This window comes from Tasmannia lanceolata, unplaced genomic scaffold, assembly GCF_043159265.1.
Source record: "Tasmannia lanceolata isolate RefF3 unplaced genomic scaffold, GAP_Taslan_0.1 ptg000013l, whole genome shotgun sequence".
NCBI lineage: Eukaryota > Viridiplantae > Streptophyta > Magnoliopsida > Canellales > Winteraceae > Tasmannia > Tasmannia lanceolata.
Window position 1 is genome coordinate 13,768,838 of NW_027518690.1, and position 26,772 is coordinate 13,795,609.

The 26,772-nt window shown below is 41.4% G+C and overlaps 2 pseudogenes across 1 annotated transcript; one reads left to right on the forward strand and one right to left on the reverse strand.

The window, feature by feature from the left end:
- Nucleotides 1-8,761: 8,761 nt before the first annotated feature.
- On the forward strand, nt 8,762-15,077 carry LOC143889850 (putative disease resistance protein RGA4 pseudogene; annotated as a pseudogene). Its single transcript, XR_013254959.1, has 2 exons — nt 8,762-12,415; nt 13,682-15,077. The product of XR_013254959.1 is annotated as a putative disease resistance protein RGA4 pseudogene (transcript).
- A 2,265-nt stretch (nt 15,078-17,342) lies between these two features.
- Nucleotides 17,343-26,648, reverse strand: LOC143890986 (uncharacterized; annotated as a pseudogene).
- Nucleotides 26,649-26,772: the final 124 nt, after the last annotated feature.

The window sequence follows — 26,772 nt, forward strand, 5'->3', positions numbered from 1 at the left end:
GTGAGAGAGGCCACGGGCGGGTGGGAGAAAGACAGACTTGAGAGGGTAGGCGGTGAGAAGTGGGTTAAAAAACCAGGAAAAAGTCGATCACATTCTGAGTGGTGTTTTTTGTTTCCTTATTTTTCAGGCTTTTCTTACCCCCTCTTCACTTAGTCCCTCTCCACTTGGAGAAGCTAATTTATCATGGAAAATTATTACATGAATATTAGCTTAATCAACATATTTACAGTGAAAAATAACTCCTTGTTGACAGACATGGCCTTAATGTATAATGATATCACTTAAATTTATCATTTCGCTCAAAATCGTGGAAAGAAAAATATTTCCAGGGAAAACATTTTATACATGTAATGTTTGTCCTCCAATCCAATCAAGGCAGGAAAATTAAACCTTGTAAAGAAGGTGAGGTCAAGGGAACAGAATAGTTTTTAAATTTTAATGAATTAAGAGAGAGAGAGAGAGAGAGAGAGAGAGAGAGAGAGAGAGCTTTCTTCTTCATTTTCTAAGGAGACTTAACAGACTGGGGCAACTATACAGCCCCAACTTGCAGAAAAAGACAAATATTGGCTTGGGGATATGGAAGATGGCCAGATATGGGAGAGGGGAGGCGGGGGTGTGTGTGAATATCATTTGTTTATAGACTAAATATTTTTTTTTTGTTGGCTCTATTCATTGACATTTTGTGTTCTTTTTTTTTTTGAAAAGGGCAACAGAATATATATATATATATATATATATATATATATATATATATATAAACAGAACCGAGGTGGTCCTGACGGAACAAAGATAATACAAGGATAGCAGTACAATAATTCAAGGAGGTAGATAGTCAAAACACTCAAACGCGGCCCGAAAGACTCCTTTCTTGGCAAGGGTGTCTGCTTCCGCATTGGCTGATATCCTGACATGGCGAAAAACTATTGAGGTGCCCTTAGCTCTGTCCTCTATTTCCTCTAAGAGAGGCAAAAATCGCCAAGGAGGAGAAGCGTTACCCGAAAGCCAGCGAATAACATTTAAGGAATCCCCTTCGACGATAATTTTGTCGCACTCTAGACGAGGCATCGAGAGAAGCCCGCTATGAACGGCTCGGACCTCTGCCTCGTTTGAGTCTGCCACTCCGATAGGCCCCGAGTAGGCCCAGAGGACTTCCCCTTTGTGGTTTCTACATAACCCCCCTACTCCTGCCATTCCTGGATTGCCGATAGACGATCCGTCAAAGTTAAGTTTCAGGGACCCCGGAGGAGGAGGAATCCAGGAGGGGAGGATTTTTACTTTGGTAGCCGATTCCAAGCATATGATTGACCATCATTCCCAGAGGTCGAAAGCTGAAACAAAACGAAACAAGGGAAGGCTTCGAGCCCAGGATATGACCGCAGCTATCAACTGAATATAAATCCAATAGGGAGATCTAGCCTTCCCTTCAAAGATACGAGCATTCCTCTCTTTCCACAAGAACCACCATGAGGCCAGGAGACACATCTTCCACAGCGTTCTGCCTTTCCTTTTCCAAGGAGTCCAGGCCCAACTCTGAATGAATTCAGCCATAGAGTTGGAGGGGACCCAACTGATTCCAAAACGAGAAAAAATAAGACCCCAAATATGGCGAGCGACCTTACAGTGTATGAAAAGGTGGTCAATGGATTCCCCAGCGGATAAACATAGAGGACAGTGATCTATCAACCACATTCCTCGTTTCCTCAAAAAATCCATAGTTTGAATGCGGCCCCAGCTAACCGACCACCCAAAGAAAGCAACTCTCGGAGGGCAAGATTGTCTCCAAACCGAGGAGGACACATGCTCCACTAAAGAAGGGATCAGATGGTTATAAAAAGATTTGACTGAAAATATCCCCGAAGGATTCCAAATCCAAATCCGACGATCTACGCCCGAAGACTTGATGAAGCAAGAATCCAATAAGAAGAGGAGGGCGCTGTAAGAGTTTAACTCCCTAACAAAGAAGTCTCTGCGAAACTTAGGAGACCAAGCCACCTTCCCATGTTCCCTTGCAAAGCATTCCGATACCCAGGCCTCTTTCTGAGATGAAACGATGAATAAGTCAGGAAACATCACTTGAAGAGGAACGTCCGAACACCAAGGATCCTGCCAGAACCGAATCCGATCCCCCCTATATACTCTGAATCGGACGCCAGGAGCAAATAACGACTTCAACTTCAAGATGTCCCTCCAAACCGTGAGACCTTTGAGTTTAAAATTATCAACAGAGTCCCAATGCCCATGATCTGAACCATACTTACTTCCAATGACCCGGACCCACAAAGAGGATTGTTCTTCGCCAAATCTCCACAGCCACTTGCCCATAAGGGCCTGGTTATAACTCTGAACCCTCCTGATACCCAAACCTCCATTTTTAGTAGGCAAGCAGACCATACTCCATTTAATCAGGGAGACCCCCTTGGAAGACCCTGATCCGCCCCACAGGAAGCGTCTCTGAATTTGTTCGATGCGTTTAGCAACCGAGGTGGGACATTGAAAAAGAGATAGAAAATATATCGGCATATTGGATAGAACGGCCTTTATAAGCACTAATCTACCTCCTTTGGAAACCAACCGGCGCTTCCAGGTGGCCAAACGTCGCTCAATCCTTTGAATAATAGGAGCCCATAGGTTGTGTTTTGGTCGACCCACACCAAGAGGAAGACCCAGATAGGTTGCTGGAAAGACATCTAAACCACACCCCATAATTCCGGCGAAAAATGATGCATCGCTCTCAGAAACGTTGATCGCGAACAACCGAGATTTTGCGAAATTAGATCTTTGACCCGAAACCATCTCATAACAACGAAGCATAGCTTTAAGGTTAAGAATCTGGGATATGACCGGAGAACAGAACAGAAGAGTGTCATCCGCAAACTGAAGAAGCGATACTTCCACCTTACTCTCGCCAATAAGAAACCCTTGATATAGCCCCAACTCACTTCCTTTTTTCAGCAGTCTGCACAGTGATTCGGCCACAATCAGGAAAAGAAAAGGAGAGAGAGGATCGCCCTGCCGCAATCCTCTAGAAGATTTGAAGAATCCTTTTGCTGATCCGTTGATGAGGACAGAAAACCAGGCGGACGATAAGCAGTTCCGGATCCACCCTCTCCACCGACCCCCAAAGCCCATACGACCCATGAGAAAATCTAATGCTGCCCAATCCACTCTGTCATATGCCTTCTCCATGTCAAGCTTGCATAGAATGCCACCTTCCCCCTTCCTCCGATAATAGTCAATGGCTTCATTGGCTGTTAAAGAACAATCAAGAATTTGCCGGTTGCTTATAAAGGCACTTTGAGAGACCGATATAATTGAAGGAAGAACCACTTTGATACGATCAGCCAGAACCTTTGCGAGGACTTTGTAAAGGCTGCCCACCAAGCTAATCGGGCAAAAATCCGAGCTTTTTGTTGCTCCTTCAATTTTTGGAATGAGGACGAGAAAAGTTGCACCTGTCCCTTTGTCAAGGATGGCTCCCTCAAAAAATTCTATGAAGAATCGAAGAATGTCCGATTTTACTGTTTCCCAGCAAGTTTGAAAGAAAGCCAAACAAAAACCATCGGGTTCAGGGGCTTTATCTTTTGCCAGAGAAAATAGTGCTGATCGGATTTCCACCTCAGAGAAAGGGATTTCCAATCCGGCTGAGTCTTCCAGGCTTAAGCTAGCAAAACAAATGTCTTGAGGAATTGGGCGTAACATCCCATCAGCTGAGTATAAAGATCTGTAGAATTCAATAATTTCTTCAATAATTCGCTCCTTGTCAGATACAATCTCCCCCTCCACTTCTAAGGATTCAATTCTGTTCCTTCTTCTGCGAGCACTAGCCATGGCATGGAAGAAGGCTGTGTTTTTATCTCCCTCCAACAACCACTTGACTCGAGATCTTTGGCGCCAAGAGATTTCTTTAAGCATCAACAACTCTTTATGCTCTTGAATTAATCTTCCTTGTTGCTCATAATCCTCCGCCGAGGCCAAACCACTCTCTGCCAATGTATTTATCTCCATCAATCTGTCCTCAAGAATCCTCTTCCTGCCTTGGTCCACTTCTTTCTGCTCCTTATCCCACTCTTTTAATTTCCCCTTAATGAAGCGTAATTTTTTGCCTATAACTACGTCCCCTGGACCTTCAAAGACGCTTTCAGACCACCATCGGACTAAGAGAGCCTCCATTTGGGGATTTTCCAGCCAAGCTAATTCAAATCTGAAGGGGGGCGGGCCCCAGAACTCCATTTTAGGAGACAAAAGGAGAGGGCAATGGTCGGAAACTGAATGGGGTAAAGCCTGCTGATAGACTTCAGAAAGAATTGCCAACCAGTCACCCGAGAGAAGAAATCGGTCAAGCCGACTCCGGTTCGAACCTCTGGCCCAGGTGAAAGAGGAGCCACCCAAAGGTAAATCTGCGAGCTCGTTGATTGCGATGAAATCAGCGAAAGATCTCATGCCCGCAGTGACTCGCTGACCCCCAAGTCAATCTCTTGATCCTAGAACTTCATTGAAATCCCCCCCCAATACACCAAGGAGCGGAACATAGGCGTCGCGTCTGATTTAATTCTTCCCAAAAAAGACACTTCTCAGAGGATGACAAAGGACCATAGACGCCTGAGAAGAACCAGACTGAATTATCATTGCATTTTTGGAAAGCAACGGAGAGAGAGAAAACTCCCCGCCAAACATCCGTGCTGTCCCACAAGACTGAATCCCAAGCCACCAAGATGCCCCCTGAAGCTCCTCTGGATGCTAAGAAAGCAAAATTCCAGTCAGTATTGAACCCCATGCTTCTCATATCTATGTTACGGATTTGCTCCATCTTTGTTTCCTGAAGACAAACAACCTCAGGGCGCCGATGTTTAACTAATGCTTTGATTTGAATTCTTTTCTCCCGAGAGCCCAAGCCGTTTATATTCCAGGATAAAATCTTCATTAACAACTGTATTCCGATGAATTCCTCCCCGCCCTGATACCAGACTTTCTTCCTTTTTTCTGGGATGTGAGACCTTTGCTATGCGATCCAGAATCATAATTGATATCCGATTGAAGTCTCACCAATTCGCGCTCCGTGCGTTTCAGGTTTACTTCGGATATGGAGACTGGAGATGACACTCCAGCGACCTCCCGTAGTTCTGCCGCCTTTATGCTAGACCTATATTCCTCAACGGGACCCGGAAATATTAGACCCAGATGAGAACTAATGTGCATGGTATGATCCACCATCAATTCAAGCACCTGTTGGGAAGAAACCAAGCCCGAGTCATTCCGTGGAGGGACATAAGAGAGTTCTGAGGCACAAGGCAGGAGCTGAAAATCCGCCTTGCTACACCATCTCAGTGGACAAAGATGGGAGAAACTTCCAAGCGATACCCTGACAAGCGAGCGAAAGGACCACTCCCTAACTTCACCAGAGAATAAATGCTTCATACCTCCCAAACCACTATAATCAATGATCACCTTCCTTTGCCCCACCCGACACTGAATGAAGAAACGGTCATCACGAGAGATAAGGATACACCTACTCTTGTGACGTTGCAGACTATACCCCCACACCCGGTTGTCAACGAGCTCCTCCTCAGTCTCAGAATACGTGCGAGTAGCGCCCATTGTGCTTGAGTCGTGGAGGAGGCTCTCCTCCTGGTTCCCAGGGCTCACCAGTGGAGAAGCCCAAAGGTCCTCTGAAGCAACTTCTCTTTCAGAAAATTCCATTGGACCCGAATCGGGCACGTAGATTACATCTACTCGAGGAGAGTCTCTGTGGTGCGGAGGGGATAAGGCTGAGATAATATCTTCAAAGCTGTTGACCTTAGAGTAAGGAGTAGCTGTTGCTGATGAGTCTTGAATAGGACCAGCTACACTGGACCACCTGTATGCATGTGGGGGACCCCCTTTTTGAAATTCAACATTTTTGCCAGGTGAGATGCTGCTAACCGGTGCCGCTTTCTGCGCACAATAGGCTGAATGTGAAGGAATCTCCGACTCCACCAACCCGACGACCCCAGCATTTATCTCCGGCACAGACAGCAATGCTGAGGCTTCATTGATGGCATTGAAGACATCATGGATTGCAGTTATGGGATGGTGAACTACTTCAGCTTCACTTACCCCTTCAGTAGGAGTATTTAAAGGAATACCCAACTCTTCTTCGGAAACCATCTGCCCAGCCGGAGAAGGAGAGGAGATTTTTGCAGAGTTCGGGTCGTCGTCAACTCTTTCCCGGGAGGCTAGAATCCAACGAATTGTGCCATCGATAGAGCTTTGGAGAGATAGTTCACTTCCGGGGCGTCCTTCAGACCTGATCAGCATCCTACCCACTTCATATCCGAAACCCGCATAACACGACAAATCTACCTCCACCACCTGGCCTATTTTCCTCCCTATACGCTGAAAATTATCGGCGCACCATGCTTCAGGCGGAACTCCTTCTATTTTCCACCAGGAAGGCTTCCCCGCCTTAGGAAATTTTGTATCCCACTTCTGTAGATCTTCCAGAGGAGAATGGGATGGAGAGCACCAATCTCTGATTAAGTGAGATCGATTAGCGCCCGCTGGGATGGAAATTTGGATTTCTAAAGGAGCAATTTTATACACCACAGCTTCAGTCTCTTGACTGCAATTGCGAGAGAGCCAGTCTTCCAGCGCATCCAAATCACCATCCCACCCTTCCTTCATCTTCCCCCATAAGCCTAAGTCTGCATTACTAATAGACTTAAGGGGGACTACTTCAAGGTTGAAAGCTACACCTTCCGAAGTTGCAGGAAGCAACCGCTCCATTCTAACATTCTCTGCTTGAGGCGCTGTTGGTTTAGGAACAAGCCGCCTCCTCGCCACCAGATCCGCTGACTGTTCTTGGTGCCCTGGAAAATTGAAGTCCGAATTGGACCAGACTTTATGACACTTCCAACATCTAACCCTCCTTAGAAAATTCCTGAAAGCACATCTGCAACATCTCCAATCTCCTAGTTCTCTATTCTTTCTTTTGTGGAAGGCACTCTCCATTCGTCTTCCCTTCTTGCTTCGGACGGGTAGCCACTCCTCCTCTTCAGATCGGTGAGGCCAATTTCTCTGCCCAACTGCCGGCTCAGAGCCAAACTTCTTCCAACCTCCTACAGAATCGCCCAAAAGGCCTGCTTCGGGGTTGATCCGCTGGACCCCAAGAGGGATCAAATTCGCCCCACTGGCCCATCTAGGGCGATCTCCCCCAACACCTCTCACCCCGACGGAGATCATAATTGTCACGGAATCCTCCTCCACTCTGCAAAATGTGCCGACCACCGAGCCGTGAGAATCCACCGGATTCTGGATCGGAAACCCACGCGGAGACCGAGATGGAGGAAGACACCGAATCTGAAGGAGCTGAAGAAGAAGAGGTAGAGGATACAGATGAGAAGAAGACCCCTCTCCCTGCAAAATTATCCTTGTACGAGAATCCTTCTGTAGATGGCGACCAGATTTAATGTCGTGAGGTCCACCTGGCCGGGTGCATAGTTACTTGTATGCTGTGACTATCGCCCAGCATACGAACTATGTCCGTTTTACACACAAGGTGTCCAGGTGTTGAGATACTAATGGTGCGGTGGCACTAGAAGGCGGGTATAGCCCTCACGGCTCCTACTTATAGTATCTCTCCGAGAGTAACCTGTATTGAGTGATTCCTGAATGACCGTCGGCAATCCGTGGTGCAATCGGCTGAGATTGGTGATGATGAATGGGCTATATACTACAAACCCCCTTCTTCTTCTTATGTTAATCCCACCCAATTTCAGATCTGGGATGAAAGGAAATGGGGATCCGATCAGTGGAGTGGGTAGCTATAATGGAGGCAAAGGGTATAGAAGTGGTGGCTATAGGTGGTGGTAATCGGAGAAAATGGGTCTTTGACGGAAAAAATGGAGGTGATGGGAATTTAAAAAGGTGGTGAAGTTGGAGGAGATGAAGGTGTGAGATGGGTTTCAAGAGGTAAAAGAAATGACCGGATTCCGACGGACCACCGGAGGAGATAAAAGTGTTCGGATCCCGGCGAGCTCACCGGAGTCAAGGGAGGTCAGAGGTAAATGGGGTTTTGAAGTAAAATAGAAGAGGGTTTAAAAGGAAGATGGAGGTTGGAAATGAAGGGGGTGGTGTTGCTCTAGTAGAGGTGGATGTTGATATGTAAGCAAAAGAGATGATGGTGGTCGAATCTTGAGGAGGTGGAGATCGGCAACGGCGAGACGGGGAAGGAAATGAATCTGGGCCCAATAGAGATGGAGGTGGTGGTGGCGATGGTAGGGAAGATGGATAAGGTGATCGGAGCGTGGAAATCGAGGTCGAAATCAACCGGCGAGGATGCCGGAGAGTGGAACCCGAAACCCTCTCTGCCAGTTCTCCTCCATCGTGAGGTAGATTATAAAATCAACGGAGCATTAGAAAGACAATCTTACCATGGCAGCAAGAAAAAGCCCCTGATTGCTCTGTTTTTGGGAGCAAAAGCCTAGCTTTCTTCCACAAAGAGAAACCCACGAAGAGAAACCCTAGCTTTGTTTTTTTTTCCACCAAACCCTAGCTCACCATAGCAGCACCACAATGGAGTTGTTATAATCCTTCTGGTCACCTCTACTGATGTTGTCGCCCCTCCACCACGAGAGGCAAAGTTATCGGATTTGGACCGCCATAGATGGTCTTGAATCGGGTTCTCGGACTCTCTTTGGTGCAGGGATGATGATGCCTGGTGTAGTTGGTACTTCCCTTTTCTTTACTCAGTTGTATATGGCGGTAATGAATTGTAAGGCGCGTGTGTAGAAAATAGTCTAGGGTGAGAAAGGTTTGAGCACATTTTGTGTTCTTGCTGTGATCCTTCCTCTCAAGAAGACTTTTGAGGCCCCTTCCACTTTCTTGCTATGATATACAATGAACAAAGGGTAATCTGAATCTTCACCTCAAATCTCCTCTTGGGTTTCATACCATCATCTCTTGTTCTTTGTTGGGATTTTTCTTTTACCCTTTTTGGGAAGAAGTTATGGCAGAAACAGTATTACTCTCCCATTTTTTGCCACTGGTTCTTCAAAAGTTGAACTCTACTACCATAGAAGAATTTGGGTTGTTTTTAGGGGTTAATGATGAGCTTGAGAAGTTGAAGAGCACATTAACAGCAATTCAAGCTGTGCTTGAAGATGCAGGGGACAGACAATTAAAGGAGAAGGCGTTGCGAGATTGGATAGGAAAGCTAAAAGATGGGGCTTATGATGCAGATGATGTATTGGATGAGTTTGCAACTGAAGCTCTTCGGCGGCAAGTTGAGATCCAAGATTGTGTGGGGCTTCTAGATCGCTTTACCAACAAGGTACACCACACCTTTTCATCTTCAAATTCAGTTCTATTTCGAATTAAGATGGGGCGTAAAATAAAGAAGATAAGGGAGAGATTAGATGACATTGCAGTAGAGAGATCTAAGTTCCATTTGAGAGAGGTAGTTGTAATCAGGCCGATTCAGACACGAGAAGAGAGAATGGAGACTCATTCGTTTGTAACTGAATCTGAAGTTTATGGAAGAGAAGGTGATACAGCAAAGATAATAGACTTGTTAATTAACAATTGTGATGAAGAGCATGATGTTTCCATCATTCCCATAGTTGAAATGGGTGGCCTTGGAAAGACTACACTTGCTCAGTTGGTCTACAATAATGAGAGTGTGAAGAATCATTTTGATGCAAGAATGTGGGTCTGCGTGTCCGATCATTCCTTTGATGTTAAAAGAATTGTGAAACAAATTGTAGAATCTGCATGTAAAGATGAATGCAACACCTCAAGCATGGATCTATTGCAGTCTCGGCTTCAAACGGTGCTAAATGGGAGGAGATATTTGCTCATCTTAGATGATGTGTGGAATGAAGATAGTGACAAGTGGGATAAATTGAAACCATTGCTAAGTGGTGGTGCAAAGGGAAGCGGAATACTGGTAACCACTCGTAGTTTGAATGTTGCCGAGATCATGGGTACACTTCCAACATACAAACTTAATGGAATATCAGAAGATCATTGTTGGACGTTGTTCAAGAAACGAGCATTCGGGGAGGGAAGAGTAGAAGAGACTACAAACTTGGTAGAAATTGGGAAGGAGATTGTGAAAAAGTGCAGAGGTGTACCCCTTGCTGCCAAGACTCTTGGAAGTCTAATGTTCTTTAAACGAGGGGAAAATGAGTGGTTGTCCATCAAAGAAAGTGATACATGGAATTCGTCGGAAGACGAGAATGAGATTTTATCTGCATTAAGATTAAGTTATGATCATTTGCCATCATATTTGAAGCAATGTTTTGCATATTGTGCTATATTTCCTAAAGATCATTTAATTGAGAAGCGTAAATTAATCCAGCTTTGGATGGCAGAAGGCTTTCTTCGACCGTATACAAGAGGTGAGATCGAGATGGAAGATATCGGTAATCGATATTTCAATGATTTGATGTGGAGGTCTTTCTTCCAGGATGAAGAGAAAGACGAATATGGCAACATAACAAAGTGCAAGATGCATGACCTTATAAGTGATCTTGCAATATCAATTGCGGGGACTGAATGCTCAATGTTGAAGGCTAAAGGGGCAGATAGTATTCTTAAAATGACTCGACATTCATCACTAGATTGTGAAATAGAAGTATCATCAATAAATTTGGAGACTCTACGAAAAGAAAAGAAACTACGCACAACCCTTTTATTTGGTCGAACAATCTATAGGAAGGAGGTCCCTTATAATATTTTCTTAAGTTTTAGGTACTTACGCGTGTTAGATTTAAGTTGGACTAACATTAAAAAATTGCCGATTTCAATAGGCAAGTTGAAACATCTTAGGTACCTTGACCTCTCCCAAACTGACATTGAAACACTCCCTGACACCATTTCTGATCTATATAATTTGCAGACATTAAAGCTCTTGAATTGCAGATCCCTGCAGGAGTTGCCCAAAGGCATGAGGAAGATGATTAGTCTCAGGCATGTTGAAATCGAATTCTTGCAACCAATCTATAGTTTGAATCAGAACGGAGGACTAATTCATCTTGAGACAGTGAGATTGACTAAGATGCCAGCTGGAATTGGAAGACTAAGTTGTCTTCAAACATTGGGGAAATTCATTGTCAGCAAAGAGAGTGGATGTGGAATAGAAGAGTTGACCTCCAAGGGAACCTAGAGATTGAGAAGCTTGAGAATGTGGGAAATGCTATGGATGCCAACAAAGCAAACTTGAAGCGGAAGTCAGGCCTTCACCTATTGTGCTTATCATGGAGCCACGATATAGATGCTGATAACATGTTAGACAATTATGACATCATTCTTGAGGGGCTCCAACCACACACAAATCTAAAAGGGTTAGGTATTATTTACTATAATGGCTTCAAATTTCCAAGTTGGATGATGTGTGATTCATTGCTCCCTAATCTAGTTGAAATCAAACTGATAAATTGTAGAAAATGCGAGCATCTCCCGCCATTTGGGCAACTACGCTTCCTCAAGATTCTCATCATAGGAGATATGCATGGCGTCAAGTACATGAACAACGAGTCCTATGAGAAAGACTCTGTAAAACAATTATTTCCTTCATTGAAAACACTTGAACTTTACAATATGCCTAATTTGGAGGCATGGAATAGAGAAGTGGGAGGGGAAGAAATACTTCTATTCCCTTGCCTTAGTTCATTGTGGATCCATGAATGCAATAAGCTGACTAGTTTACCACGTCTTGCTCAATCATCTCTTACTGATTTACGGTTGGTGGGAACTAATGGGTTGCTGCTAAGGTCATTTCCGGACTTCACCTCACTTCTTTCTCTCCGTATTGGTGGAATTTCAGATATAGAATCACTACCAAAAGGTTTGTTGCGGAATTATACCCTTCTAAAGTCCTTGGAATTTAGAACATTCGCAAAGCTAAAATATCTTCCGAGAGAGATAGAAGTTCTTAATGCTTTGGAAAGTTTAACCATCTCCGATTGTGACGAGCTTGGGGCTTTGCTAGTAGGGCTGCAGAATGTCCCCTCCAAAACGTTGATTATCTCACGCTGTGGTAAATTGATTTCTTTGCACAAAGATGAAGTACGATGTCTGACTTCTATTACAACTCTCGCTATTTTTTACTGTAAGAATCTAGTGTCTTTGGGTGAAGGATTGAAAAATCACAATGCACTTCAAAGCTTGTTAATTTGGGGATGTCCCAAGTTGGAGTCTTTACCAGAGTTGCCAGCCAACCTCCGCTCCTTGTTTATTGACGACTGCCCATCCTTGACTTGTCTGCCAGCAAGCTTTAAAGACCTCACCTCACTCGGTCACCTATGGATTAATGGTTGTCCCCAGTTGGAGAAATGTTGTCAGAAGCGTAGGGGAGAGGATTGGGACAAGATAGCACACATCCCACGCATCGAGATTGGCGGCCTAAGAGTATAACATCCATCTTCCTTATTATCAGGTTCATCATCCCCAATCCCATCTTTTATCCTTTTCCCATTAGATTGATATTATATGATGCTTTTTTCTATTCTAGGGGTGACGGTAATTTTTTTATTTATCTGTACTTACTATTCTATAACCCAAGTATTATTGAGAGAATCCCCTCCTATTGGGGTGACGATTACAATCTGGGCAAAGTGTATGCAATCCACAGCTTCCAACTCATTTTGTGTTTCAAGATAATCAGAGGATTTCCTGTTTTTCTCCCCACCCTTGGTATGATTTTCTTTAAGATCAGATGATGTCTTATCATTAAAAATAAAATAAAATTCGATGATGTCACAAAGAAGTTGCTAGGCTAGTCTAGCATCTCTCTTTTTATAATTTTTGTGCAATTAGAAGGTGCTGGATGCCCCAACCATGAGTTCATGGGTGAAAAGAAGGGAAAAAAAACTGTCTTAAAGATGTTTCAGAAACTTGTTTTGGCATTGCAGATAGAATTCACCACTGCTTCCTATTTCAGGGCACACCCTTTCCAAACTACAATTTAGTATAGCATTCGATCTGTCTGACTGCTTGACATTATGGCTTCCAAACGAATTTTCTGTTGAATATTGACTGCAACATCGGCTAACCCTTGAATCTATGATATATGAATTTATTATATAAATTCAAGTAGCATAGCAGATGCTTGCCTTTTGATTCTGAACCAATAGCTGAGCCACACAAACGAAGGAACAGTTGTTTTAAAAATTAGATGAAGCCTTCTTAAATATTAGTCTTACATTGGTTTCACCCACAGTAAGATTTTAAGTGGAGTAATTTTGCTTTGATGCTTATCTTTCCCATTTTATCTATCCTCTACAATTTCAGGCTGCCTAAACATTTCTCATTTGTAAAGTGAACTGTTTATATCTTTGTGATCATTTTTCAGGATAAGTGTTGCTTTTTTACATTCCCTACGGGGATACCATTTATGGTGCGTTTGGATTGCCGGAATCGGGAATTGGAATTGCATCCTATTCTGATTCCACCTGCAATGTTTGGTTCAAATAAATGAACAGAATAGGGGGGCAGAATTGAAACCGGGACGAAATTGATTAGGGAATTTATGGCTCCATCTATTTCCTGTCCAATAGGTGGTATTCTGATTTCTGAGGAATTGGATTGGAGATGCCAATTCTGATTCCTGATTTTGGCAATCCAAAAGCACCCCTAATGTAATTACTAGACTGTATGCCACTAGCTTACTGTATTTGCTGATCCACATATGCTGACTTGGCAGTCATTGGTGCAGTCCACTCTTGGAACATGTTGAGGAGTCAGGTTTTACCTTGCCAGTGGATTTTAATTTCAAAGTACACACGGTATACATACAATGTTGCCCTCATCTTAAAGACTTAATGGAGAGGATTTCCAGCCTCTTGGAGATTATTGTTTTCACAGGTATGTGGAGCAGCTTCTTCTTGTGCTGGACCCAAAAAGGAATCATGAGTCCTGCCTATTTGTGGATGGGAACTACCTAAGGACCTGTCAATTCTTGTTTGTGACTTGGCTCGCATGGTCATATCTCTGCAAGTCCATGAAAGACATTACGAATTTTTTGAGATGCCTTTTGGACTTGCTAATACTCCGTCAACCTTCCAAAGTTTGATGTATAGGACCTTCAGACCATATCTTCGTAAATTCATTTTGATATTCCTTAACATTTTAATCTATATTTCTGGTTGAAAATCTCAGTTCTCTTTTATCTGACGCACCTGCAATCATTCTATTCATCAAATGAGCAAATGTTCATTTAATCAGCACGAGATAGAACACCTTGGCCATATCATTTCCCATGAAGGAATTGTGGTTGATCAAGCCAAGATAGATGTCATGGTTAGGTAGCTGACACTTAAAACACTTATTCTTTTCAAATTTTTGGGCTCACTGGATATTAACAAAAAATTATACAAGTGTATGAGATATAAAACACACCTATGGCAGGGCACTTTGGGTAAAACAACACTTACTAGCACTCAACCCATTTTTTATATTGAAAGGAACTTAAGGCTGATGACACACACCATGTTGAAGAGTGTGATACATGTCAAAGAAATAAGACCAACAACCTGAAACTTTCAGGGGACTGGTTCAACCTCTTACACTTCCAGAAAAGGTATGTTGTTATGTGAAATGAAGACCCAATTACAGTCTCAGCAAGAGACTTAGTTTAGTAGTCCTCAAATCATCAGTTTAGGTAATTGATGTCTACATCCCTATTCCATTGTGAAAAGGCCACATGAGAAAAATGTTATCTACCTATAAGCATGGTTTTAAACTTTCATCGAATGTGACAATTTTGATCAGAATATGTCGACTTTCTTGGGGACCGAAGTCAAAAGTTTCATTCATTTCTATGCACCAACATAACCAAAAAACCACATGCTTCCAAAAAAAAATTCCATTTCATTAGTAGGATGTGTAAGTTGAAGAGTAAAGAACAGAACAATCATCAACTTTCAAAACATATGAAATGCCTATCTTTAAAATAAACTTACTATTCAAAACATGTGCAACATTATATGTCACTAGGCATTTGATCTTATTATATTATTGTAGATGTTTGTCTTACATATTAAATGTTTCTAGCTGTATACTTGAGTTTATTCTAGCATTCCTTGATGTATCATCTTTAAGTACCGTAGGCGGTGGAAGGAACAAGAAGCTTCTCTGCGTTCATGGGGGATGACAACAACTACAAGATGGATACGGGCTATGAGGATGACCCATTGGAGCCAGAGATTGAGGAAGGAGCAGAAGAGGGCGGAAGTGGGCATGGATAATAATAAAGAAGTGATCTTTGATCCTTTTGTAGGCACTAAAGCTGAGGAACAAGAGCGTAAACAGCTTGAAGAAAAGCCTCGGAAGACGTCAAAATGCATGATAAAGTATTAGCGTGCAAGAATCTTGGGTTCATGTGTTCTCCAGATCGAGCTTAGGCGCTGAGACTTGTGCTGCTTTTCAGCTTCCTTACTGCCCCTCCCATGTTTGGTTTGGTGCTAGACAACAGGAAGTGGCATCATTTTTTTCTTTGTTATGTGTAGTTTGATCTAATGTTTGAAAAACAACATTTCAAATACCCAAAAGATATACACTCTTACTATTTATACCTTGGAGATACATTCATTTACCTAGTGAAGTGCACCTTAAATCATTTATTCCCAACATAACTGCAGTTATATGTTAAGCAATTCTTGACAATCCATATGATGGGCCGTTCATGGTCATTGGGGACACAAAGTAATAAATGTATACTTAGAAATAAATTGGCTAACAAATGATAAGAAAAAGAATACTAAGGGAGAATAAATAATAACAAAAGTAATTATAAGAAAAAGAATAGTAAGTGGTGCATTAAGAAGAAGCCCTTCTCCATTGAGAATTTGCCCATGTGAACGACGAGCTGTTGCACCTTGGCGTCTAAGTCCGTGGTTTGAATTAACTTGAAGGAAATCTATGTGTTGTTCATCACCCCCAGGTTTCTCGTCAGAATGATCCGCAAAGCATGGTTTGAAACTTTGGTTTCAGTTTTGGCCTCAGTCGAAAATGAAATTTCAGTGAAAATCTTATAATTTCGGCCAAAATTTTTAAAATTCAGTTTCTGTTTGAAATTTCAATCCAATTCAGCCGAAATTTAAAACCATGCTGCAAAGTTTGCCCATTATTTCAAAATGTCAGATTGATGGTTTTCCCTCAACTTGCAGCAACCTAATTGTCAAGGTTTGTCTCTGTATATGGATATTGGACACATTGCTTGTAGCTTGAAGAAAAAAAAAACGGGAGACAATGAGAGCATGTGTCTATTGACATGCTCACTTCAATGTTATAAGCAAGTAATGTTGACTTTTGCTCTCAGGAGGGAGTTTATATCCATCTCTCTGCAAAGTTGCATCAAGTGGTACAAACACAACATTTTGTATTTTATCATATGTTATAAAACCATTTTTAACTCGCAGACTATATTTTTTGACCTTAGGGATTTGCTAAGGTGCTATAAAAGGTAATTTTACACCTGTTTTGAGAAGCAGGTGTAATTTCACATTTGTAAAATTCTCAAAACATTCTAAATACAGGTAATTTTCTTCTCTTCTTATCTACATCTAGAGCTCAGAATAAGTTTGCCTCATAAATATTAAGTAATTTGCCTTCAAATGCCTACAAATCATACTCCAGCCTTGTAATTTTTTACACCATCAATGCCAATGTCATGCAAGATCAAAAGAAATTAATTTCACATAATAATTATAATAGTTTCATGTGTATCTCAGTGCTCATAACCAAAGGAACCCTCCTCAATCTTTTTAGATAGAGTATTAGGGGTAACGACATCACATGAAAAACCGTTGTTTGAATCTTTGCTTTCAGTTCTAATTAATATTCTCACGAAAATGAAATCTGCATTCTCTTGTTTCAATAAGGGCTCTCTTGTCTTAATTCACTCTTTCCAATTAGTTTTTGAAAGCTGTTACCACTCCCATGAAAGTATCAATAGCGCGCCAATAAATAAAACTGTTTAATACAATAAGATGGCTTTATAAACAAAGTGCAAATATCACTTCCCCATTTTCATTACAAAAATACCTTCCATTAACGAATATGGGAGCAAATTTGTTTGGAAATAATCTGTGAGAAAAAAAAAAAACAGGTTGATTCCACAGAATCAGTTAGAATAGGCCAATTGCCTTCATCAAAACAGAAGAATTCACATGAGCCAAAGCTTCAAGCAATTGGCAGCTTTTTTTTTATAAAAGAAAATAATGAATAACTTTTTTTTTGAAAGGTGTAAGAGAAAATAATGAATAATAATTAGCAGTTAAAAACGTAGGATAATGAATATCTTTGAACTACTTATGCTAGGATTTTGCCTTCTTCCTTTTCTTCACAGCCTTGGGGACCTTTGTCTTAGCGGATTTTTTATCGAATGGTACCTTAGTTTCAGTTTAGGATGACAATCTGTTCACTTCCAAGTCACTCGAGTTCTCCTTGTCAGTTTCTGTTTCTGTTCCTCTCTCGGCTGTCTGCAAGGCAGAATTGAGAAGGGACTCTTCTGTGTTGTGTTTTTCTGTACCTTGATACTGTTGAGTACTTGTTGCAGTAGTATTATCCACTCCTAGAAGAGATTGTTTGAGGCCTGTTACTGTCTGATAATAAATGCCTTCTGTGTCTTTGCCGCTCATAATCCGATCTATATGATCCTCATAGTTCTTCACATCCATTAATACCCTTGGAATGAATGACTGAAACACATATTAACAAGTTATAAATGGGTTATACAAGTCTTCATTTGAATTGTGGGTCAGAGCAAAAGTTTAAAACAGACTCATGGTAGCCGCACAAAAAAAAAAGAGGCTCACATACAATATCAAAAACATTGGCCAACCAGTGGTTCTGTTTTACAGACTTTTGCTTGGCTGTTACAATTCCAAAGAGTTAGCAACAGCCAATCAGAACAAGCAGTTAATAAAGAGGAGTTTTCATATGGTGTGTGGCCTTACAGTCCAATGTCTTTCAAAAAGTGCTGCATAGCCCACTCCACAGGATGATCCAAACTATCCATTTGTTGGACCACAACGTAAATAAGTTGTGCCCCAAAAATCATTTCCATAGGATGATCCTAACCCTCCAATCTATAGGGACTGCACATGCTAAGGAATGATCCATCTTTATCTGGTTTCTGAGGTATGAAGAGCCCTTCTCAAATCTCTCATCTCCTAGTCCTAGCAAGCATTGGAACTTGGTTCTGGTGGCGGAAAAGCTGCTTCCGTCTAATATCCATCAATTGTTATGGCAGTCCAGTCAAGGTTGAGCAGTATTCGTAACCTACTGAAGTTCTTGAAGGTGTAGCGTTCGGAGATCCAGGAATGAAAGACTGATTTCTAAGGATTTGGAGCCCCACCCAGGAGCAGGTAGCAGAGTTTGTTGGAAAATTTGTTGAGGGTACTGTTGATGATAGAAAACGGAAACTTGTTGCTTCAAGGCGTGATATCACTTTCCTTAAGACAAGATTCGCCCCCACTAGTAGTGTGCAAAGGGGATCCGCGAATTGCCTCCAAGATACAATGAAGCTTAGTAGGGAAGCCCTACTAATGTTTGATGACGCGTAGCACTAGCGGAATCAAACCCGAAAAGCCCTTCCGAAATTTCAAGCCTTAGAGAAATCTCTAGATTCTGTTTCTGCAGAAAAACAGTATCTAGAACAGTAAACAAAAGAAAAACAGTATGTAGAAATACTTGGGGATTTTTGTAGGAGTGTAGAAGAGAGTGTTAAAATCAGTCAGAATTGCCAATTCGATTTCTATCTGAAATAAGAAGATTGCACATTTTTTATAGACCATCTGGTGTCTTTTCAGTGTGAAAAACACCTCTACAGGGCACCTTTCCAGAATGTTTGAAATCTGACCGTTAGATCGCACCCATTGACATTGAATGGTCCTGATCGATTCTAGAGGTGACTGTTGGTTTGAGTAAATCCTCTCTCCAACCCAGTCATCGTTAGATCAACCATCTATGTTGTGGATCGCACCCCCTTGGCACATGACCGTTGGGGGAAGGGACACAACCCATTTGATCACACCCTTTGACCGTTGGAGTCATGGGCCCGATGGGCCGACCGTTAGGCCCGAACCGAAGCCCAACCCAACTGAACCATTCGGTTTGATGGGCCTGCGAACCATTTGACCCACCCATCCATCTGGAAAAATTAAAGGCTCCAATCGCTCCTCGCGATGTTGCGTACTTGCGAAGTGCAAAGTGCGCCTAAAAAAGCGCCACTATGCGCCCTATAGCCCATTGCCCACGCCGCGCGCGTGCGCGTGTGCGAACGGTGCGTTGCACCGTCCCGCGGGTCCAACCCAATGTGCAATCAACAAGAGTTAGAAAAGGTAGTGCTTTATAAGCCCTTCTCTTTCTTTTCTCTCATCCGATGTGGGACTATCTTTTCAACTGCACTTCTACATCCTTTTGTAAAAGCAAATATTTCCAAGAAAACATTTTCTTTTTCCCAAACGCTTTTGATAAAACATTTTCCAAAACACTAAAACATGTAATATACATGATTTTGAAAATGCAAAATCACTAACAATCCCCCACCATTTTCAAAATCAAAGAAAATTTTCTCATCAGGCTTGGAAATCTTATGCATAGATGAAGGTATCTCTCGATTTGAACCTTCACTTAGTGAGGACATATCAAAGTTAACCAGAATTGCATAGTAGACGTATCTTTGAACTAGCTATTCTATTTGGGTAACCGGATACGTCTCACACACAAGATTTCACCTCTTTGAGCAATTTCTAAAACCGACACATGTACTGGCCTTGTGTCTATATCTTGGTTTCATGAGCGCTCTAGAGACTAGCCAGGTCTCATAGGAAGCGGCACCACTTCCACACTCACATAGGTAGGCTTATCAAGAGTGCCCCTGTAACTAAAACACTCCAACACTATGTTATAAGCCTATTAAGAGTTTAAATACTCAGCCTTCTCCTTTTAAACATTACAGGTACCAAGCACTTTACCTTGGGATGGCAAATAATACAGATTATAGTGCTTGCAATCACTCCATATGATGTACTTGGACTCATTGAACTCAAGACTTGATGTTTATTCAAGTGTTGAGTTGATGTTCCATCATTGGTGACTATTGGTTAATGGCTTTAACCCCATCCCTAATGATGTTTTACACACCAGATCTCTTGCAAGAGCTTTAGTGAATGGATCGGCCAAGTTTTGGCTCGATCTCACAAAATCAATAGTTACTACTCCATTAGTAAGTAACTCTCTTATAGCACTATGTCTAAGTCCTATATGTCTGGACTTACCATTATAAACATGATTATATGCCCTTGATAGTGTGGCCTGACTATCACAAAGTGCGCCTAAAAAAGCGCCACTATGCGCCCTATAGCCCATTGCCCACGCCGCGCCCGCGTGTGCGAACGGTGCGTTGCACCGTCCCGCGGGTCCAACCATGGGTTCAACCCAATGTGCAATCAACAAGAGTTAGAAAAGGTAGTGCTTTATAAGCCCTTCTCTTTCTTTTCTCTTATCCGATGTGGGACTATCTTTTCAACTACACTTCTACATCCTTTTGTAAAAGCAAATATTTCCAAGAAAACATTTTCTTTTTCCCAAACGCTTTTGATAAAACATTTTCCAAAACACTAAAACATGTAATATACATGATTTTGAAAATGCAAAATCACTAACAGAGTTGTCCGTGGATTCTTCGGCTAGGTGTCCCTCCACTCTATCCACATTATTTGTTGATTTGATTGGATCACATCTAGAAAAATATAAGCAGGGCAACGAGCAATGACACGACATGTGCGTCGTGGTGGGAAAATCTGGGTACGTATATTTCCTGACCAGAGAGCCTGTTCAAGCAAATCCGATTCTAGGCGCAAATATAGTTTCTTAATAACCAGCATCCTCACCAGTTCCAACCATAGTTACCGGAAACTTCCTAGTTGGATGGGAAGCTCGCTTCCCAAATTTAGGGGAAGCACATTTCCCATACGCTTCTTACATGTTTCCTCATTAAAAGTACACTTCCTATTTAGGAGATTATTTCTTCCTAAAAGAATATTTACTTACTTTTTATTATGCGGAATGATCTTTTTTTTTTTTTTAAAGTGCATTTAAAACTTGAAAACTCAACTTAAGTTTCAAATGGAAATTATGTGCAACTTTTTCCAAAACTTAACATTAGATAAATATGAATAAAACAGGTGAAACTGTATATTCTTAAAACTATTAATTCTGATCCGAAGTCCTCTTTTGTACTTGTAATCCTTACCTTTATTAATTATTCCTCCCTAACCTAGTACAATTCTACTCTTTTTTGTACTTCTTGTTTGCCTCCAATGGGGCTTATTATGTGCTCATGTTGACTTTCAGCAACGCTTCCCACACACTTTCTACGTATTTTTTAAATCTTTTCGCTTCCCCTTTTTTTCCTTTAGGCCCCTCGCTTCCTGCTTTCGCTTCCTACATCGTTTCTCGCACTCGCTTCCCACTCTAGCAACTATGGTTCCAACTTCCTAGCTGGCCGGCGTCCCAGTTCTAGTATGTGATAGCGTTTCCCCTAAGGAGGTGCGGGCATCTTTTATAGTTCCTAGGAGTGATGTTCCAATATGTGAAATTGTTAGAAGCAATGTTACAACATCTGCTAGTGTTCCAATAACAACATTGCATATGTTCTTACATGTGCAATGTTCCTAGAGGATTTTTCCGACTTCCGTCTCTTGGGGTATACTCTCCCAGGAACTTAATATAGATATTTTATACCCATACTAAGGAATCCCTACCTCATGCTGCAGGCACTAGTGAGGCAACACCCCTAATGACAGGGTGAGGCCGAATGGTCATAGGAGTAGTCTAGTTACAACATCTGCTGTGTGCCAACTATGTATGTTCTTACTTGTGCAATGTTCCTAGAGGATTTTTCCGAGAATGTCAATTGGAGTACTCTTCCAGGGACTTATTACTTAATATAGATATCTTATACCCATGCTACGGAATCCCTACCTCATACCACAGGGACTAGTGAGGCAACACCCCTAATGCCCAGGGTGACACCGAGTGATCATAGGAGTAGTCTAGTTATGAGTTGATAATAGGAGTATTCTAGTTATGAGTTGTGCTCGCTTATAGGATGTTTCGAGTTTGAGGGAGCTAGCTCGCTTATAGGATGTTTCGAGTTTGAGTGAGCTAATGCTCTGATTTCCGAGTTATAGAAGCTAAAGCAGTAGTGAGTCAGTGGCAGAAAACAGTAGCCATCGGGACTATCTTAAAGTTGCATGCTGCATTAGCTAAAGCAAACGTTAGTATGCATGCGTAAGAAGGTGAGCTATTTGTGAGCCGCTAAAGCAAGCATAGGTATGGTTATAGGAGTGAATACAATAAATCGAAGGGTTAGGATCATCCTATGGAAATGATTTTTGGGGCACAACCTATTTACGATGTGGCCGAACAAATGGATAGTTTGGATCATCCTGCGGAGTGGACTGTGCAGTACTTTTTGAAAAATATTGGACTATAAGCCATACACCAGATAAAGTTGTTGGGGCAAAACCTATTCATGTCTCATTGATTTAAGAGACGTGAATGAGATCATCATCAAAGAAATCCATGTTGTTCTCCAACCGAATAATTAATAATTGAAGCCATATAATGATTAAAAAATGCATTCAAGTTATTTGTTTTCATTGAGATGAGATGGATAGAGAAGAGCTCTCATGAAGGATATGAATAAGATCACCATCTTTCCTGTACCCATCAGACACAATGGACAATTGTCAAAAGGTTTAACCATGGAGTTCACACATTAATAACTTCCACTGTACCCGTCATTTGTGCAATTTGGAAGGAGAAAAACCAGTGAATGCTGAGAACAAGTGGTCCACCTCTAATAGAGCGTTTAGGGGAGATCCAAGGCATTCTTCCTTAATGGGCCATCATGAGAAAGGAATTCAAGGGAGATGCCATTCAAGACTTGAACAGGAAATGGAGAGATATCTTTTGGGATAGAGTGCTCAAGGGTAAAATGAAGCAAGAAGAAAAAAGGCCCTGGTTCCTAATACTCTTAGAGCGTAATTTGGATGGTGCTGCTATTGGTAACCTGGCTTGGCAGGCATCGGAGTATGGTTAAAGATCAATGTGGGGTCATTACCCTCACCTTTTCTGCTCCGAATTGATTGAAAGACTCAAATGAAGCCGAAATGGAAGGGGATTCAAGAAATGTTATTTCCCGGGCAACGAGGAAGTTGATTGGCCCATGGAGACCTACGCGAATTTGGTTGTCAGTCCGGAAAAAAATGCCTACATTACAAGACATGATCGTAGCTGATTACCTTCACAAAAACAGATTCTGCAATTTCATCCTCAGGGGATAATTCATTTCCTCTCTCCAAAATCCTCTGCTGAACCTGAATTTTTGTTACACCAATGTTAAAAGAGTACACGAGTATATAGGATCCAGAGGAACAAAACCATTTAAGGTAAAACAAAGAAGTGACCTTCTCTAGTTAGCTGTCAACGGAATCATCGCCAATAGATGAATCGACTATGAAATCAAACAGTTCTTGAACTGTCATCACTGCCACCCCATGTTTTTTAAAGAAATCCTGCAGCCGGTAATCGCAAAACTACATTAATAAATCTTGTTTACAACTCGCAAGGCTATTGTTAATCACACCAGTCAAAATCAACTTACAGAAACATGAAGACAATCCTCACGTAGGAATTCTAATGCATGAGGATGATCAAGGTCCACAGATTGGGATACATCAATAATGTATAATTGGCCCTGGAAAAAAATTGCAAACCTTGGGATATGCTGCAAATTGCTGGTTTGGAAGAAACATAGTATTTAGAGTATGAATAGTTGATAGAGTTATCATTCAAAAAATGAATAGCTGATAGAGTTAAATGGTAACGGCATCCATCCTGAGAAAACATAAAGAAATGGCTGTTACCTCAAAATGAAGTATGTCGTATTCATTTAGATCTCCATGCACCAATTTGCACTTCTGATATAATCTACGCATTGTCATAATAATCTGTCATTCAAAATGCTAAAAGTTATTTCCAATACATCAGAAATGATGCCATCTACTAGCCAAAAGTATGAGCAACAATGAAATTACATGTTTTTATTTTCACTTGCCAGAGGAGGGCAATCAAATAGAAAAAGCAACCGCATGTTACGTGAAGGACTTTTTCTTCTTCTTTTGAATGATTTGGTAGACTGGGCTTGATTAAAAATGAATACAAAAAAGCTAAGAATCTACGCTAGAAAAGTAAGCAGTCATTCCATGACACGTGAAGCCTAAAACACGTAGGGAAAAAAGTCCACCAATTTCCTTTCTGCAACTCTAATGACATCTACCCTGTAAAAACCTTGACTGGAAAAAGATAAAAAGAGAAACCAACCTCTTTTCCTCAGACAATGATTTCACTAATTTGGAGTTGAGCCTGTAGCTCAATTGGTCTTGGCTTTGTATGCCTCAACCTCGAAGTTGCGGGTTCAATCCCATCTTACTTACTCAAAAAACAAGTAGGGAACTCCAAAACATGTTTAAAGGATTGAATAATAGGTAATGAAGGCCCTGCCTTATAAACATACTTATAGCAGCCACTAATAGTTCTTAAAACCAGTCACCAGAATGGAAAGTTAACAATGGTGAGAATTAATTTCTCATGTGAATTTTACACAAATGTCTAAAACTCCTGCAGCCCTATCCATTGAAGCTTCATAGTAAGGACTAGAGATCTTTTCAAACATTTCATTTTTATCACCTATAAACAGTTAATATGTGCATCTGAATTAAATTAAAACATAGAAAATGACCACACCTCAACATAACTTTCACCAAGCTTGTCTTCAGATAAAGTTGCATCCTTAAGACGAGGTGCAGCCCAACCTGCTTGTCCTGTATCGTATAAAATTACCAAGTTATATGTTCCAACCATGATATCCTAAATCTCTAAGTGGCTTCAAATGGAAGAAAATAAAATGGAACATTCTGAATGGCTTCATAATAATTAATATGATTCTAAGAAAGAGAATAAAAGGAGCCTAATGAGGTATATGAAACTCAATACGTATGAATTCCATAACCAACTCATGAAGTGTCAAGAGATACGGTGTTGGGCACCTTATTCCTGCTGCCTTTAGCTTAAAACTCACAAAAATAGCATTTAAAAAAAAAACAGTGATAAGGGCACTTCAGAAAACAAATTATTTGTAACAAGGAAGTTATATTGTGGATGCGCACATTTTTAAGAGGAAAGATTAAAGTGACTAAAAGTACAAGTGAGCCCACTTGTTCATTGATCCAAACCATTTCCCTCTCACAACTTGCTATGTATGGACCATACATCAAAACCCACTCTCATAAGACAATCCTAACCGTCGAATTATATATATATATATATATATATATATATATATAGAGAGAGAGAGAGAGAGAGAGAGAGAGAGTAAACAGTTCCTGAGGTGGTGCTAGCGCTACTTTATATGAGGTGGCGCTCACAAAACATAGGGGGCTCGCTTTGTTTGGATGATCCAAAGCATTCATTTGATAGGCCCTCACATAGATAGGGTGCCCACAAAAAATCAGGTCCAAAGGATCATCCTAACCCTTCCATTTGTGGAGGTTCATATGAGGAAAATGATTGTGAGCTTGAAGCTCATATAGCTTATATGAGCTTAAGGGCCCAAACACATGGGCCCCACATTTTTTGTGGTGATCCAAACCATTTATTTGCAAGGCCCCATCATAGATAGGGTGTGTAGCAAAAATCAGCTCCATTGGATCATCCTAACTCCTCCAAAAACAGAGGGCAAAAATGGGCAGATTTGTGGCAAACAATGTTTGTCTATTTTGCCCTCCACTTTTGGATGGTTAAGATGATCCTATGGAGCTGATTTTTTTTACACACCCTATCTATGTAAGGGCCTTTTAAATGAATGCTTTGGATCATCCTAATAATATGGGCTCACATGTGTTTGGGCCCTCAAAGCTCATATAAGTTATATGAGATTCAAGCTCACAATCATTTTCCTCTCTCTCTCTCTCTATATATATATATATATATATATATATATATATGAGGAAAAGGATTGTACGTTCGACCGTACCTAAGGTTAGGTACCGTAGAGTGCCAAATCACATGGGTCCCACATTTTTTTTTTTGGTCATCTAAACCATTCATTTGCAAGGCCCCATCATAAATAGGGTGCATACCAAAAATCAGCTCCATAGGATCATCCTAACCTATCCATTTGTGGAGGTCAAAATGGACAGACACTGTTTGTCCACAAATCTGCCCATTTTGCCCTCCAGTTTTGGAGGGGTTAGGATGATTCAATGGTGCTGATTTTTGGTACACACCCTATCTATGATGGGACCTTGCAAATGAATGGTTTAGATGACCAAAAAAAATGTGGGACCCATGTGATTTGGCACTCTACCGTACCTAACCTTAGGTACGGTCGAGCGCACAATCCTTTTCCTATATATATATATATATATTGTGGTGTGTTGGGCTCTCTTCTCACTTTCATCTCTTTGAATTGCATTGTATACATCCAGACATTGCATCTTGCATTTAGTTCTTCTCTGTCGCGTGGGTTTACATTAGCACCTTCTTGCCGGTGGGAAGGGTGGAGATATGCCTGTAGGAGAGAGTACCAGAGCCATTCCCAATAAAGTAATTTGATTCACGCACAAGTGGCACAATAGGCCCCAAAGATTCTGCTCGAAAAAGGGTGATGAAAATGAAAAATTCGTACCCCCCTGTAGGATGATACACACCCTTTAACGT